The 16,902-nt window shown below is 41.2% G+C and overlaps 1 protein-coding gene across 3 annotated transcripts in view; it reads right to left on the bottom strand.

Moving 5' to 3' along the window:
• The window catches only part of LOC115793688 (inositol polyphosphate-4-phosphatase type I A-like), a 68,571-nt gene extending 52,100 nt beyond the window's left edge, over positions 1-16,471 (bottom strand). For all 3 annotated transcript variants that reach the window (XM_030748798.1, XM_030748807.1, XM_030748789.1), the window contains exon 1: positions 16,343-16,471. The gene's annotated coding sequence lies outside the window, so the exon portion shown is untranslated. The remainder of the gene's footprint in view (positions 1-16,342) is intronic.
• Between the last annotated feature and the right edge of the window lie 431 nt (positions 16,472-16,902).

The following is a 16,902-nucleotide window of genomic DNA, read 5'->3' as shown; positions in this document are numbered from 1 at the left end:
GTAGATATGCAGGATGAATACGATTAGAGATTTTAATCAGCAGGCTGAGAAATTGTATTTACGTGCATTTGGCAGAATAACCAGCCACTGAGAGCTCACAAGGAACCTCTGACATGACAAGAGTCCACAAGAAAGTCTCTAAACCATTTAGCTCATTCATCAGCCCACTGACTTATGATGGAAGCCAGTCTGAGCCAAGTTTAAGTTTCTAACCCTGCTCACATTAGCCTTAACGGCTGTGCGTGTGTGTGCGTCTGTGTGCATATTTATGTGTGTTTGGAGGTTCTGCCTTTGGCTTCATTCTCAAGCAGAAAAAGACAGATTTGGAGAGCATGAGCGTGAGACTCCAGTTTGACCATACATGGTGAAACCTTCTTTTCATGGTGTCCTCTGTGCCAGGAGGCCTTTCACACACATAATGACAAGGCATCGCGCCACAGTCTTTCATGAGCGAATGTATGTGTGTGGCTGATCACATCTGTCAAACACTTTCTTCTGAATCTGGATCTTCCTCAATGCGGAGGGACGTGTCAGAAAAACGATCGTCTATTTTCTTTAACCTTTATTCTGACACATCATTAGCTGTCAACTGACAGTTAACACAGAGCTTAACCTCTAACAGGTTTAATACTTCACATTGCTGTCTGAAGGTTGCATGGACCTTTTCACAGAATAGAGGAAATCATTTTATCAAAATCACCTAATTTACCAGCTTATTCATAATATTGCAAAAAGTATTAGTAGGCTTGTCTGCCTTCAGACACACATGAACTTGAGTGACATCCCATTCTTAATCCACAGGCTTTAATATGATGTCAGCCCACCCTTTGCAGCTTTAACTCTTGGGAAGGCTTTCCAGAAGGTTTAGGAGTGTTTATGGAATTTTTTTTTTTTTTTTCTTTTAAGGAATGTACCAGATCGTTGATTTGGTCACTCCTAAAGTTACCACTACCTCTCTTTGTTTTTTTCAGCTCCTCTACTTGCATCGACATCTCTTTGGGACTCAAACTGAAAGTTCCAGTCAACAGCTCCCAAATGCAAGTTTAACATTTTAACTTGCCTAATTTGTCGTGAAATACCAAAGGAACAGGCATCACCTGACTTTAGCGCACATGCTCAGGAGAATTAACTCATCAACAGACTCCAAAGCTTCAGTCAACAGAGCAACAAAAGCCTCTCTGCACCTGTGATTGACTCAGTCTGACTTTACGGTTTACTGAGGGAAGTGAACCTCCTGATGCATGACAGAACCTATTGTCACCTTTCCTTATTCAGACATTAAGTGTGCAGATAAGCTGCAGCTGCAGTACACCAGCTCCTGATGGAGGACAGAGGAGGAGGAGGACAGAGCCGAGATAAATAATGAAGTGTTTAAAATACCCATAAACTGTAACAGTAACAGGTGCACAAATATAAATCTGTAAGCATAAATGTCAGCTGGAAATACAGCTGAAGGTTAGTATTAAAGGATTAATCGATTCAGGGAAGGAGTTACCTCACATCTTTGACCCTCAGGGTAATTATCCATCACTCAGAGTTTCTAAGTACAGAGCAAGTTATCCTGCTAATGATATTCATACACAGCCTGCTCATATAGGAAAGTGGCATGAGGCTGCACAGAGGTCCAGTGACCTTCATACTGGGTTTCACTGCAACTTTTAGAGGAAGCACCAGCGACACCAACTGTCAGAATACGCCGTCTCAATAGTCGTCCAACTGGTTTACAAGTGCCACAATCAGCACCAAAGCTGCTTATCCAGGAAGAAAGCAAGATCTGTGCAACATGTAATAAACTTAAGTCCCAGTAATAAATGTTCTTACTGTCATCATTCAGCATTATAAGGTTGCAGATACTTCTCAGATTAACATTTATTGAAAAGTTGGATGAGCAGCAAAGAAAGGAAGGACTGCATTTTGTTTTTATGCAAACAAAATGCAGTGGGTTAGTGCTTAGTGGGTTAATTAAGTCATATTTCAACCAGTTTTTACTGGATGGGATGTTATTCTGTCACAGCTGTGGTCCCAAAAATGCTCATACTAGACTAAATTTGAACAAAATATAACAGACTAAACAGACACAACCCAGTTTTCACTGTCTATTTTTGAGCTAAATAAAGGACCATAAAGGACTATCCCATGGATGTCTGGTGCTTGGTGCGTAATCTCTCAACTATTTTGTAGATCAGTTACTTAATAAAATGCAAGAAACCAGCAAAGAAATGTCCCCCTGTAGCCCACTGTCACAGCTCTTGTTTGAGTTCAGTTTACTCTCAAAGAAATCAACCAGAAAATATTCACATCTGAAAAGATGTACAAAGATTTTTAAATATTCTTTCCACCTTTGTTTATGTGTCAGCTTTCTTTCTGTGCTGCTATCCTGTTAATCTGCAGTTGGACTCAATGGAGCCCTGAGGCGCAGCTTTGATGTGTGAGACATATAATCAACATATGTGGAAAAAAACAAATCTTGTTATTAATAATGAATAAAAATCCACACTACCCGAGGCCTGTACTGTGAAGCAGGATTTAGACGTATCCAGCTAACTTCAGGCTTAACCCTGGGTTTTTTCTATTACGATAGTGGTTCACATTAAGGCCGTGCCCTACCATATTCACCACGGTAACGCTGGCATATATTTTTACGTGATTAAAAAGTGTCCTCTTGCAGTATCAATGATTTAGCAATGGCCACAGACTTGAGAGTAAGAGCAGCGTGTTAGCCTCTGACAAGAGCCCACACACATTTCTCTTTCTGGGAAAATCTACACAGAATTTCAAAAACCTTTTGAATTACAAACCTACTAAAGAAAACTTCCTTAACATGCAAAACTCTGACACTGGTGTCACTGTGGGTTCTTATGGGTAAAAAAGGCTGCCGCTTCAAAAAGTCAGACCCTCCAACAAAGCACAGCACAGAAAACTCGTGATGGATGCAACAAACCTGTTTCGCTGCTTGAGGCAAAGACGTAGCGTGAAGCACAACCAGACCATGAAGGCACGTGAGGAGGAAATACAGCGGCTGGTGAAAAGGAAACAAATGACTGCACTGAGCACCGCTGGAGCACTCGCTAGCTGCACTCCATATGACAGGAAGAGCAGGCTGTGAATGCAAACTAGTGATGGTGGTAAAGGAGGGCTTTAAGTAGCTGGTTAAAAAGCTTGAGCCAAGACACAGCATCCCAGCTCCAAAATATTTTTTTAAACTACAGTATTACTTAAAATTCGCAGGGGAAAAAAAAAAAAAAAAAAAAAACACTACCTACGCTACGCTCACCAACATTTGTGCGGTTTACACATTCACCTAACAAGCAAAAGATCCCCAGGTCAATCCCAGGAATTATATGTCCTTGAAATATCATGATATAATTTTGAGGCTATATTTTCCACCCCCAGTGCTTCGTACCCACTAAATCACCATCATCACTTGTGCTGCAGACCTTGCCTGCTCTGAAGCAGGTTATGTTTGAGATAAGAGAGAAACAGGTATGAAATCACTGCCTTCTGACTAATCAATTACCCAGAAATAGTGTCACCATTCCTGAAAGATCCTGGAAGACTTCCATATACTAAGCTAAATAAGCATCAGTAAGATTTATAGATCCTTAAAAGCAACTTTAATCCTTGATTTTTTTCCCCCGTTAGTTGTAATTTTGAACCATTTTAATGTTCTGTAGCCCTCAATGTATCATCCTAAGACCTAATGATATCATAAATTTGCATACAGACTAAGCTCAAGTTTGATTTCTGTTTTTATGTCTATTATTCACTCTCAGAGCATTAAACACCACCAGTGCTGCAGCTGAAACAATAAAACCATCTTCACACATTTAAAGATGAACTTAATGAAATTTTGGAACGCAGTAATCTGTCAGTGCCTCCTGTGTCTTAATGACAGAGCTCTAACTGCAGTTTTGCTGGCTTTCCTTCCTGACTTCAAATAGGGTGACCTTTATTAATACAGCAGCTCTCTTCCACTGTTACTGACTACACCACGGTGCAGTGTCTGCAGCAGCTATGTTCTTTTGTGATTAACTGTTTTTAACCTCTTCATATTTTACTAAGATTGTAGTTATCGCTTCATTTGGTCAGATCCTGCCACTGCCACCTCTTTCATGTGAGCGCACACTAAATTGGCAAACCCTGGGTTAACATATGAAGCTGATAGCCACCTCTGTGTGACCACTGAACCTGTATCACGATGTCACGATATGTGTAGCCAGACAGCGGGAAGATATCCTGAGTATGCTGAGCTTGCTTCATAAAGCACAGGCAACGTGCATTCTGTTATTCAGATGATGTATTAATGATTTAGGTCTGTGACATCCATGATATATTTTATTACTTTGTTTTTTGGCCTACCCACAGTCTGCTGATGGTATGACAGGAAAAAGGAAATAATCTGATCTGGGGTCAGTGAAGATGACACTCCAGGCAGATCTGAAAAAGGCAAAGAAATGTCAGGGTCTTAGACTTGCTCTGTGATGGCTTCACATCCTGAATACACACACACACACACACACACACACACACACACACACACACACACACACACACACACACACACACACACACACACACACACACGATGAGTGTTTGTTCAGCGGATGCTGTTGCTCGCTTTCAACCACAGAAGCAAAGCTGGAAAATAAAAATGACACAGCAACAGCGGCTCTGTCATCAACACATTTGTACCCTTGCTGCTCGACTAGGCCGATAACAGAGGTGCCCCCTGTGTGTGTGTGTGTGTGTGTGTGTGTGTGTCCGTGGATCCTCTGGGTTCAGCATTAGAATAAAGCATGAATAATTTCTTCAGAGCGACGGAGCAGCTGTAGCCCTTTCACATGAAAATGAGCACCGCCCACACCCTGAAAAACACACACACACACACACACACACACACACACACACTACATTGACTTTCTCCCCCTCACTCTCATCACTCACCATCTATTTCTCACATTACTCAAGCTCAACTCTGGCTTGAAAAGCTGCAAACACCATGACTTTTCTGTGTTCCTGAGTGTCACAAAAAGGTCAGAGAATACCAAGTTTATGTGTGCGTTTGTTGTTTTCTGATATTTGTTGCAAGCTTCCTCTAATATAACTCTAAAAGCTGACAGTGAGGGATGTTAAACATGAAAGGAGAGTTAAAGCCTCAGTCAGTGTTTAGCGTGAAAGTCAGCACCACTCCCTTCTGTTGTTTCAGGAAGAGTCTTTAAAAAATCTGCCCTACAGCAACAACCTTCAGTTAAACAAACACTACTAAACAACAAGATTTCCATACCGTTTAATTAAAAAAAAACTCCCTGGTAACTCTTAAGAGCTCATATACCAGTCTACCTAGACTTTACTCTGATTACTTTAACCCTATGCCATTAAGAGTCTGATCTTCAGATCCAGATTCCCCCCAAAGCTCCTTTTATTTTTCGCCTAAAAATAAGGCTACGTTTGATGACTCTGACCTCCAGAGTGTAAAACTTGAATTGCTTAAAGCAAATTTCATTCAGCTTTTAAGGAGACAGCTCAAAATGAGACCATGCCTCACAACCACAGAAGTAAAACAACACACACCCCACACAAACCACTCAGATCCCCAGTGAAAAGAAAGTCGGCAGCCACCTCACGTAGTCCGAAACACAGATTATCTCACATGTTGACAGGTAAAAACCTCTGTCTAGACAGGACAAATGGGACACTGGCTTGACATCAGATGAATATTTCCCTAGGTGTGCTGGAATAAAGTGGACTGATCATTTAAAATGTAAGCAAAACATCACTGAAGTGCTACAATGCAAACAACAAAAACAGGAAAAAGGAAAAGCCTGACGATGACTTTACCAGCATAAGATTGCGGGGTGGGGTGGGGGTGAGGGGGGGTGTCCCTGGAACCTAGAACAGGTCATCGTTGCCATACATTAAATAAATATGCAAAGAGTTACTGAATATGAAAGGGCTTCTGGTCGGACATATGATGCAAGGGTGCCAAAAGACAAAGCAAAGCAGCAGCTTTCACTTTTGAAAGAGCTGTGATGAAAGCAGAAGCGAGCTGGGAGCGTCAACTCGTGAGTCTCTCTTTGATGGAAACTGTAAGCACCAGTTCCTGCAACAAAAAGGAAGTAATCACTGAAGACTTTCTGATGAAGAACAGAAGCCTTAAGCCACCGAGCACAACACAGGACTCTTAAAACCTCTGCAAGGTCCCCTTTGCAGGGGAGTGCCTTTCTAACCATTAGGGCAAAATACTAGAAACACTAGGTGTGTATGGAACACCCACCACTCTTATAAACGCTGTGGTCACACAGCGAGACTTTTACTTGGGCGGGTATTTTGACGCTCCTAACGAGAAGTATGAGGAGATATCTGTGACTTTTGATACCAAGACATAAAAATCAAATTAAAACAAAAAAAATCTTTAAAAGCTTGCTGGGCTGTTTCCTAACAGACTTTTTACAACCAGAATGAGTGCCTGCTGCAAGCCATACAGTCTTTTATAAGGTTCACTGCAACGTTACCAGTCCCTCTGGGGTTGCATCATCTAGTGCAATAAATAAATAAATAAAAATCTGCCAAATGAAGCATGCAGAGCCACCCACTGTGGTGACTCCTTGTGAATGAGGGATCAACCAAAAGCAGTTTTAACAAGGTCAAAAATAATGGAGCCGTAACATCATCTGCCTCCTCAGTGAGGCTCTCATCCTGTGTATGAACTCTGACTCCACTGTCTTGGACGGCAGCTGCTGATGGTGGTCCCTGCCCTGCTCTGCAGTGAGTTGGGCGTAGCTCCACAAGGAGCCCTCCACATGAAGTCTGCTGTCACCAGCTGCGGTCCAAAGACGATGGATTTGGAGTCCATCCAGCAGGAGATGCGCTGAAGAAGCAACTGAATGTTTACCTGGTAGACAGGATGTGCATGGTTTGCAGTGACAGAACTTTCAAAATAAGAGATGAGCAATTGCCCAAGTTGTTAATCAATTAGTAGGTAGTGTCTGTCAGTTGGACGTAAAATATCATTAAACAAAAAAAGTCACTGTGGAGTACACACTAAGTGGACTTTCAATAAAAGTTTGGGCAAAGCTTGGCTGTTGATTGGCTCTTTTGGGGGAAGGGGCGGGAACAGATTTCTATTCAGGATCCTTTGCATGCCATGTCTCTCATAACAATCTCTCATAACTGACGCAGCCCCATTGTTAACATTTCAATATGTCGGCTACCTTAGTTTGTGTATTTGTTTATTTGACAGAGACAGTGTGTGATGAACATCAATATAAAAATTAATTTTTATATGATCTTATTTTGCATTATTCTATTTTTATTTTTGCTTTATTTATTTTATCCTTAACTGCTGCTCTCATTCTGTTCTTCTCTGTACTTGAGCTACTGTAAAGCGCAAATTTTCGTGAATTTTTTCTTATCTTATATAAGATGTAAACATGCCAGATATTAGCAAAACTGTTCATTTACATCCACAGTCTCTGGCCAGGTCACATAAAATGACACAATATACAGGTGGCATGCAGGTCAACACCAACACACACAAAAGACAAACCCAAACATCTTCCTGGATGGATATGAGCTGAGCATCGGAAGCCTGGTTCTTATTCCTTCTTATTTTTATAGTTACTTTGTTGAACTTTTTTAGGCTGTTTTTTTTTTATGTGGAAATAATGGTAGAAATTAGCTTCAAGGTGTATGTTGTGTCTAAAAAAGCATCTTAAAAATACAACACTCTTCCATTAACACATGAACTTTACTGAACTGGGCCATTTGACAGCACTACAGCACCAGGATGGTGACATTTGTTGTCACTGAAAAGCAGCAACTCCACCTCTTTTCTTGCAACTCTCCTATCCTCTAAAATGGTAATAGTGGGATCTTGGGTATTTTTTTCCTGTAAGTTTAATATGCATTAATATGCTTATATGCTGGGTACTTGTTGGTCTCTAATTCCTGTAATTTCTTGCTGTAAATGAATGAGTGAATGAGCATAAAATGAGCAGTATTGTATATGCAGACCTACCTTTCCTGCCAGAATGTATTTCTCCTCTCCTGTTCTTTCTGAGGACGCTGGCAGGGACTCAGACCAAAAACTCCTTTTTAGGCAGCCTGGCAGCCTTTATCTAATCTGATTGTGTCTTAAAATAAAAGCATAACAGCTGTTTGTTTGGGGTTTTTTTGGATAGTAGATGTGTGATTTCAGCATGAGTTCAGACACTAAACTGCCATCAAATACATCATCTGGAAACAAATCATCAAGAAAGTGATGCGGTCTGTTCAAATCATTTGCTAACTATAACAAGTTTCCATAAACTTTTTGCATCAGTGACACCTTTTTGATCCTGTTTCCACCCTTTGCTTGGTTTGCTTGTAATGACACAGTAAGTCCAAAAGCCAAATTTGAGCCATGAAAGAAACCGTTATCCAACACATAATGTTAGTGTGGTGGAGCTGACTTCTAATTCTTAGGAAAAAAAACACCTTCTATGGCTCCAACTGTGCAGCCTGATACTCAACCTGCTGGTCTTATTTTTTGTGGTGGAGAGAGGAATCAGTAAAAAAAAAAAAAACAGATCTACATGATCTTATCTGGTGCAGAGGATAAATAGGCCACAACTAATGAATCATCACAATGGAGAAGAGAAAAAAAAAAAGAAAAAAAAAAATCACCACAATGAGTCCTGAGCCCACTCTAGGTAATAATAATAATAATCCTGATTGACAAATTGCCTTGATTGAAACTGGATGCAAAGTATAAACCTATTGCAATTGCTTTGGTTGCTAGCAGATTCCCATAGTTTGCATGGACAATGCCAGCTTGTCTACAAACACTCGCCAACTACTTGCTGAGCAGTAGCGAAACTGAAAAAAGTGCAACATAAACCAGAAATGAACAATTTGGATAGTGGGATCTTATGGAACGTGTTAACTGCAGCACAGAGGTACAACTTTTACTTTGAAGGTGAATGTGCTGCATTTCCACTTTGTGTCAGTTTTTATACTGCTCTGCAAGTAGTTGGTGAGACAAGTCTGCATGATCTATGCAAACTACGGGTGACTACACCAATTTGCTAGCAACCAAAGCAATTTCAAGGAGGTTTTTGGTGTAGTGCCCTCTTTGCAACAGCTAAGAATCTCCAGCAACCACTCGCCAACCAGACGAGGAATACACATTTTTCTCTAGTGACTGCAGATTGCCAAGGTGTCGCCAACCAGTCTCTAGGCCTCTCTGACTGAGGCTTTACATCCCTTGTTCATAAATGTTGAGAACGCAGCAAAATGAAAAAAAAAATCTGTCATAACACTTTGGTTTCTTCTCAGCATTTCTGTCGTCCCTGCATGTTAAATACAGCAGATCAGACAAATGAGGCAGATAACTGCCTGAAACACAGCCATTGTTACATCTATGATCCTTCCTCTTTGCCTCCTGTTTGGCAGCTCCATCTTCAGCATCCTTTATCGAATATATATACACATCCCTCTTCTGCACATGACCACTATCAGGTCTCACTACCATCTTGTAAACCTTCCCTTTCACTCTTGCTGCTATCCTCCTGTCACAAATCACCTCAGACACTCAGCCACTCCACCCTGCCTGCACTCTCTTCTTCACCTCTCTTGCGCACTGTCCGTTGCCTTGGATGGCTGACCCTGGGTATCCACACATACATGTATTCTTTCTTGCTTCTACTGACTTTCATCCCTCTTCTCTCTAAAGCATACCTCCACCTCTCCGGGCTCTCTTCCACCTGCTCCCTACTCTCTGCATTATCTTCTAATCTGTAAAATCCCCCCCAAAACTCACTCTCCTGACAGGCTACTACAGGTTTAGTTCAACTAAAGCCAAGATGATAGAAACAGACTGATTAAACAAGATTCATAAAACCAATTCATCTGCTTGGAAACATCCTGGTTTTAGTAAGTGCAGCAAGAAACGGAAATACTACTTTTTTGCCAGGTTCATCTTTTATAGGGGTGACACAGACAAATGAGCTCATTTGTAGACATGACTCCTCCAGGTTTATATCCTTCTATTCCTGCCTGTCTGCAGAAGTTTGTCTCCACGTGGGATGAGGAATAGAAATTGATAAAAGCCACAGTAAAGTCCCTCTAACTAGAATCGAATCTGTGACTGCAGTTGCTAAACTGTGGTTTATCTTTAAGCAATCATTCTCTCCTTTAAATGCAAAAAAGCTGTGAAGAGCATACAGCATGATGATGCATTCAATCCCATACGCCCCGAACAACCATCAGATGACTTCTCGAGGCACAAACCTGGGCTCCCAAAGCTGTTTAGTCTTTGAGGGTGAAAAAGGGCTGCTGGGGAGGCGGCAGCCTCCGTCTATGCCCGCTCCCTCTGCTGCCGATGGATGTAAACAAACTCACGCTGCAGACGACGTCGTGAGGCAAAGAGACTGCAGCTGCCGCCAGCTTTCGTCCTCTCCCCGTCCTCAGCCTTTACTCACTCTGGCAGCTCGCTGCTTCCCAAATATTTGAGACAATTAACTCTTTCTGTGCCAGAAAAAAGCATCATCATCGCCTCATGAGGGTTCCTAATATACCCAAACTGCACCTCTCCAATAAGACTGGATCAGTTACATTGATCAAATTCACTTACATCAGAGAAAATGATATATTTTTTGCTTAAAAACTTATTATTCAATTTCTTATTTTCTGTCATGCGTCAACATCATGTGACAGTTTTTTCTACTCTTGGCTCTGTCTGATGTCACCAAGAACGGGTACCCCTTATTTGGTCATCTAAGGCCCTGCTGTTCAAACCTTCTGTTTATAAGGAGTAGCCAAAAAAGATGGCTTTAAAGGGAGAGAAGCTAGAGGAGCTTGTTTTGTTGAGTCTAGGAATGGGAATAGATAAGGTTTTATTGACACCGATGTCATTATCCCATCTGCTTATTGATCCGGTTCTTCATCAATTCCCTTATTGATTCTTGACCTAGTTTTATATGAGGAAACAAGCATACCTATGCAGATTTTCAGTGTCAGCTCAACTGCTTTATTATTCAAAGCCCCAGACAGACTACTGACTGATGCCAGATGTGGCTTCAGTCTCTCAGAAAGCATGTGAAATGGGGGAAAATCACAGAATATTTGCATGGCATTCATTTTCATTCAGGCTTTCTTAGTTGAATAAAACTGTGTTGAGCATGTGTACAGCATCTGTGCAGATGAACTGTCCTGCTGGAAAACAGCAGCAGTAGCACTAGAGCGTCAAATACACGGCACCTCTGGAAGTGAATCCCATGTGGCACAGAAATATGTTTCTGCATGTTGGTGGTGTCCCACCACACACACACACACACACACACACACACACACACACACACACACACACACACACACACACACACACACACACACACACACACACAAATTAATCATTACAAACATTACAACTAGCATTGTTATCTTTCTTCATGAAGCAGTGCACACTACAGGCACTGATAAAAGAATTGGCAAGCTCAGACACACAAGAGTCCAATGCTTTGGAAAAATGTGAAACCAGTTTCCAAAAAACACCAGTTTTTGATTCTTCTCCATGGGTGGGTATAAAATAAAATTAATAATGCAAATCTGGAACTTAAAAAAAAAAAGAGACTATTTTCTTTTTTTTCTTTTTTTTAACAGAAATAAGATGAGGTTAAGATAAGCTTATCAGGTTAAACTTAGACTCACCAGACTGTTAGGTAAACTAACAACTGCTCATTAACACAAATATCTAATCAGCCAATCACATGGCAGCACCTCAGTGCATTTAGCCATGTAAACATGGTCAAGATGACCTGCTGAAGTTCAAACTGAGCATCAGAATGGGGAAGAAAGGTGATTTGTTGATGTGGACCAAAATCTCTGAGGAATGTTTCCAGCACCTTGCTGAATCTATACCATGAGGCATTAAAGCAGTTCTGAGGGAAAAAAGGAGTCCAATCCAATGATAGCAAAGTGTACCTAATAAAATGTCCAGTGAGTGCATTTACATGTTAAACTTTAAATATCAGAAATAAATTTGTTGTGTTTTACATTCATAATGCAAATGAATTAAAAACACTGTACAGAGGAGTCGTATGATTAGCAGCACTGTCTCCTACTGTGAGGGTTATTTTTTGCAGTGTTGACGACGTTCATAAGCAGAAGGGCTGCGGGGAAACTCGTCATGTTTTCTGCCACGCTCCATGGGGTGGTCCCAGCTTTGGCAGCGTGCACCAACACGCACGCACACGCGAACACACACACACACACATGTTTCACTCTTGTTTTTGATGCTTCTCTTTTTCCCCCCGGTGCTCATCAATTATTAATGTGATGCTGCACAACAGCATCAGGAGACCAGAGTGTCTACATACAGTCAGTCAGGGGCATCTCAGCTGTGTGCATGGAAGACTTTTGAGGGCGTTTTTGGATCGACTCACAGTTTACAAGGAGTGAAGATGTTGATAGATGTTATGCAACTTCATAGCCTGGAGCAAAGAGACTCCAGTATTTATAATCAAGAATAAAACATGGAATAAATGCAATATTTAAACTGATGACTAATTATATTAATGGTCCTCTGTGAGATACTGAGATGTTATATAGTGCTGTGCAAAAGTCTCAAATCACCCCTCCTTTTTTTGTATTTAGGCAGCTTTCTCTCATTTCTTTAAGTAGTCTTCAGGAATAGTTCTCCAGGCTTCTTGAAGGACATTCAAAGCTCTTCTTTGGATGTTTCTGCCTTTTGTTCTGTTCTCTGTCAGGATGATCCCACACTGCTTCAATAATGTTGAGGTCCGGGCTCTGGGGAGGCCAATCCATGACTGATAGTGTTCCACTGTGTGTTTTTCTATCCAGGTTTGCTTTTACTGCATTGGCAGTGTGTTTGGGATCATTGTCCTGCTGAAAAAAATGAAGCCGCTGTCAATCAGACTCTTTCTTTTCATAGTTTCCTCAAGTTTGACAAGATCTCCAACACCACTGGCTGAAATGCAGCTCCAAACCATGACAGAGCCTCCACCATGTTTTACAGATGGCTGTAGATACAAACTGTTGTATCTTTCTCTTGACCTCCTCCGTATATACTGATGATAATTTGAACCAAAAATGTCAAATTTGGATTCATCGCTCCATCAGACCTGTTGCCACTGATTTTCAGTCCACTTGTTGTGTAATGTGGCATACCTCAGCCTTTTCTTCCTGTTTCCCATCATTAAGAATGGCTTCTTGACAGCCACCCTTCCACTGAGACCATTTCTGATGAGGTTTCAGTGAACAGTAGATGGATCAGCTTAAGGTCCAGATGCATCTCTCAGGTCCCATGTTAGGTCTTTGCTGGATTGTTGCTGTTTCTTAAGGACATGACTTTCAGATACTGTTCATCTGCTGTAGATAGTTTTTTAGGCCTTCCACTTTTTTTTAATATTTGTTTTCACCTATGTTTTCGGCTAAAGGCTCGTTGGTTTGTCAGATACCCACAGCCTAGCTATTGGTGTGGTATCAGTAATGGAAAAAGCTGGATCGGTGCATCCCTACTCGTGAATCCTTGACTGAATCATCTCCACTCAAAAAAATAAAATCTCTTTTTTGCTTTATAATCACATCCAAATTAGAAGAACTGATGAAACACTTCTTGTGATTTTCTTTGGTTTTAAATCTTCTTTAAGGAAACTACCTGAACGCAGGAATAATGCTTATGGTTATGGAACAACTCATCTATTAGCTCATCTTCACTGTGTAACCATCTTTCTGTTTAATATGACCTGATGACACTGACGCTTTATGGAGCGATCCAGTTTGATGAAGAGGATGGATGACACAGCTCATTACCCACCAGCCTCCTCCTTCTCATTATGTAAGCTACATGCTTCTCCTCCTCCATATATTAAAAAAAGAAAGAAACAAAAAAAAAAAAAACAGATGGGCAATGAGACAGCAGCGGACATCTGCCACCGCGCGCACGTGCTCACTGTATACATGACGAGAGCACAGACAAACAGGGGGAGACACAGATGAAGATGAATCAACATGCTGCCGCCTGACCCTCAGCTCGGCGCTGAGTGGGAGAGTTTGAGGAGTCACCACGCACACGCACACACACACACACACGCACGCACGCACACACAGATGAGACACTGACCACATGCCTTCAAATCAAATCTATTAATACAGACAGAATCAATACACCATTTTTCTAAATTCAGCGGTTAAATATATTTGATCTGTCACGTGAAAGCTCTTCAGTTGAAGGTAAATAACGATTGACCAATCAGAGGATTAACAGCAAACAAGTGCTGCTTTCCTCGCTCAGAAAATGAATTTATTGGGGGGTTTGAACAAAAAGGTAACCTTCTAATGTAGGTAAGTCATAATAACAAATTCCTCTATTTTCTTACATTGTGTAAACACGCCAAGTACCTCATTAATCAATAATAACAATAACTGTTAGCTGCAAAAATTAGAATTCATTTTAACTGGTTGATATGCAAAAATATTGAAAAATGGTATGATCACAGGTTTCCAGCCATTCTAAAGCTGCTTATCTTGTCCAATCAGTCATAGGCTTCTAAAATATAACCTCAGACACTTTGTAAAGTACACCTGATCAGCTGTTCGTTAATGGAAACATCCAATCAGCCAATCACATGGCAGCAACTCTGTGCATTTAGCCATGCAGACATGGTCATGACAATCTGCTGAAGTTCAAACTGAGCATCTGAATGAGGAAGAAAGGTGATTTAAGTGACTCTGAGCATAGCATGGTTGTTGGAGTATTTCAGAAACTGCTGATCTGCTTGGATTTTCCCACACAACCATCTGTAGGGTTTACAGAGAATAGCCTGAAATAGAAAAAATATCCAGTGAGCAGCAGTTTCCTGGGTGAAAATGCCTTGTTGATGTCAGAGGATAATGTTCAGGGTGCTTCAAGCTGATAGGAGTGCAGCAGAAACTGAAATAACCACCGGTTACAACCAAGGTATGCAGAAGAGAATCTCAACAGAAGCAGAAGACCACACCAGGTGACTCCTGTCAGTTAGAAGCAGGTTACTGAGGCTACAATTCACACGAGCTAAACAAAATCGAACAATAGAAGAAACGGTGCCTGATCTGATGAGTCTCGTGTGGGAGATATTTTCTTGGCACACTGCATATTTTGGGTCCCTTAGCACCAACTGCGTAACATTTAAACACCACAGCCTACTTGAGTATTGTTGTTGACCATGTCAATCCCTTAATGACCACAGTGTACCCATCTTCTGAAGGCTGGCAAATCTGCAGCAACTGTGTGATGCTATCATGTCAACATGGATCAAAAATCTCTGAGGAATGTTTCCAGCACCTTGGTGAATCTGTGCTATGAAGAATTAAAGCAGCTCTGAGGGCAAAAGGTGGTCCAACCTGGCACTAGCACCAAAGCAAAATAAGACAGAATCAAAATGATTCCCTAAATGCACCACTTGTTACACTTTGAAACACAAACACAACTTATATGATGTAAATTCAGTAAACATGACTAAAGTTTTGATGGTCTGTTTACATTCCTCAAACCACTAAAGCAAATTACAGATACGAGACTTTTTGCTCATTATCTTGCACCAGAATAGAATAAATTTAGATCCAGCCATACACACTCACATTGAAGGCCTCATTTTCTCGCAGGTCACCCTCCACCACCACCACCACCACCACCTCCTCCTCCTAAAGAGCATCATCAGCTCTTCAAAAATCAATGTCCAGCTGACCTTGAAACTCAAAACCAGCAGAAAAACTGCAGTGAGCCAGTGTGGACCACATTTGCCAGCATTCGCATTCACACTCACTCACACAAGCTACGCAGCAAAACCACTACACAGAGCCCGTTAATGTGTGTATGAGGTGCAGCATCACTGCTGTAAGCGCGTCCAGCAGTGACATAGCAGGAAACGGTGTGTGTTTACACCCCATGCACACACTCACACGAGGTTGCAGGAAAATGCATCGCTTTTCAAGTTACGTAATACTGGCGGCAGCAGCAGCGTTTCTCAGACTGTGACCTGCCAGCCACACATCTTAATATGTCCTGTCAATATATTAAATGACACTTCACCCCATGTATACCACGTCCTCTTATTTAACGTCCTCTACGCCTGACGTTGGACTGGTGTATCCCTCTGCTCTCTGTCGTTTCGTATTTACAAGTTTTATCCCCGAAATACCCCTGAACTCTGTTTCCTTTAGTGAAACGCACTAATGCTTCCGTTTCCTAACTTACACTCCAGCACTGTAATCACTGAAATAGCCCCAGCAGTTAGCTGTCAACAGTCCCGTCCCAATACTGCGTCTCGTAAATTAAGATTTACTGTAAATAAACTCTACTTACCGGCTCGGCAGCGAGCGGTGAATAAATATCCGTTTAACGAATAGAAACACCAACTGCTTGGAGGAGAGTGTCCTCAAACTGCCGCACTGTTTCTTTCACTGCCTCTTTCTGGCTGCAACACTCACCCGTTGGCCACGCCCCCCCCGCAGAGCACGCCGGGTGCGTCATCACGCAGACTGATACGCAACACGTAAAATAATTTTTATTATTTTAAAAATGTTTTTATTTGTATTGTAAAATAAAAAAAAAGACGTTGTATATAATTTATATATCATAATATATTATTTATGGAATATTTCATATTAATGAGAAAAAAAGCCAACTTTTAATTAATATACTTTTTAAAAATCTCATCATTTTGACTTTAATTCACAGAGCTTTTTAATTTTGTAACTTTTTAAGTCTCTTTTATTTTTGCCCCTTCTTTAGTAAATTTGGTTTATTGATCTATGTCATGTATTTTACAATACTATTGCAAAACATGAATTTCCCAACTTGTTGGACAAATAGAGCATGCTGTAGCGCAGGGCTCTTCAACTCCAGGCCTCGAGAGCCCCTGT

The sequence above is a fragment of the Archocentrus centrarchus genome, chromosome 2 (assembly GCF_007364275.1).
Source record: "Archocentrus centrarchus isolate MPI-CPG fArcCen1 chromosome 2, fArcCen1, whole genome shotgun sequence".
In the NCBI taxonomy this organism is placed as follows: domain Eukaryota; kingdom Metazoa; phylum Chordata; class Actinopteri; order Cichliformes; family Cichlidae; genus Archocentrus; species Archocentrus centrarchus.
The sequence above is the reverse complement of the archived record's forward strand: the minus strand, read 5'-3'. Positions and strand labels throughout refer to the sequence as shown.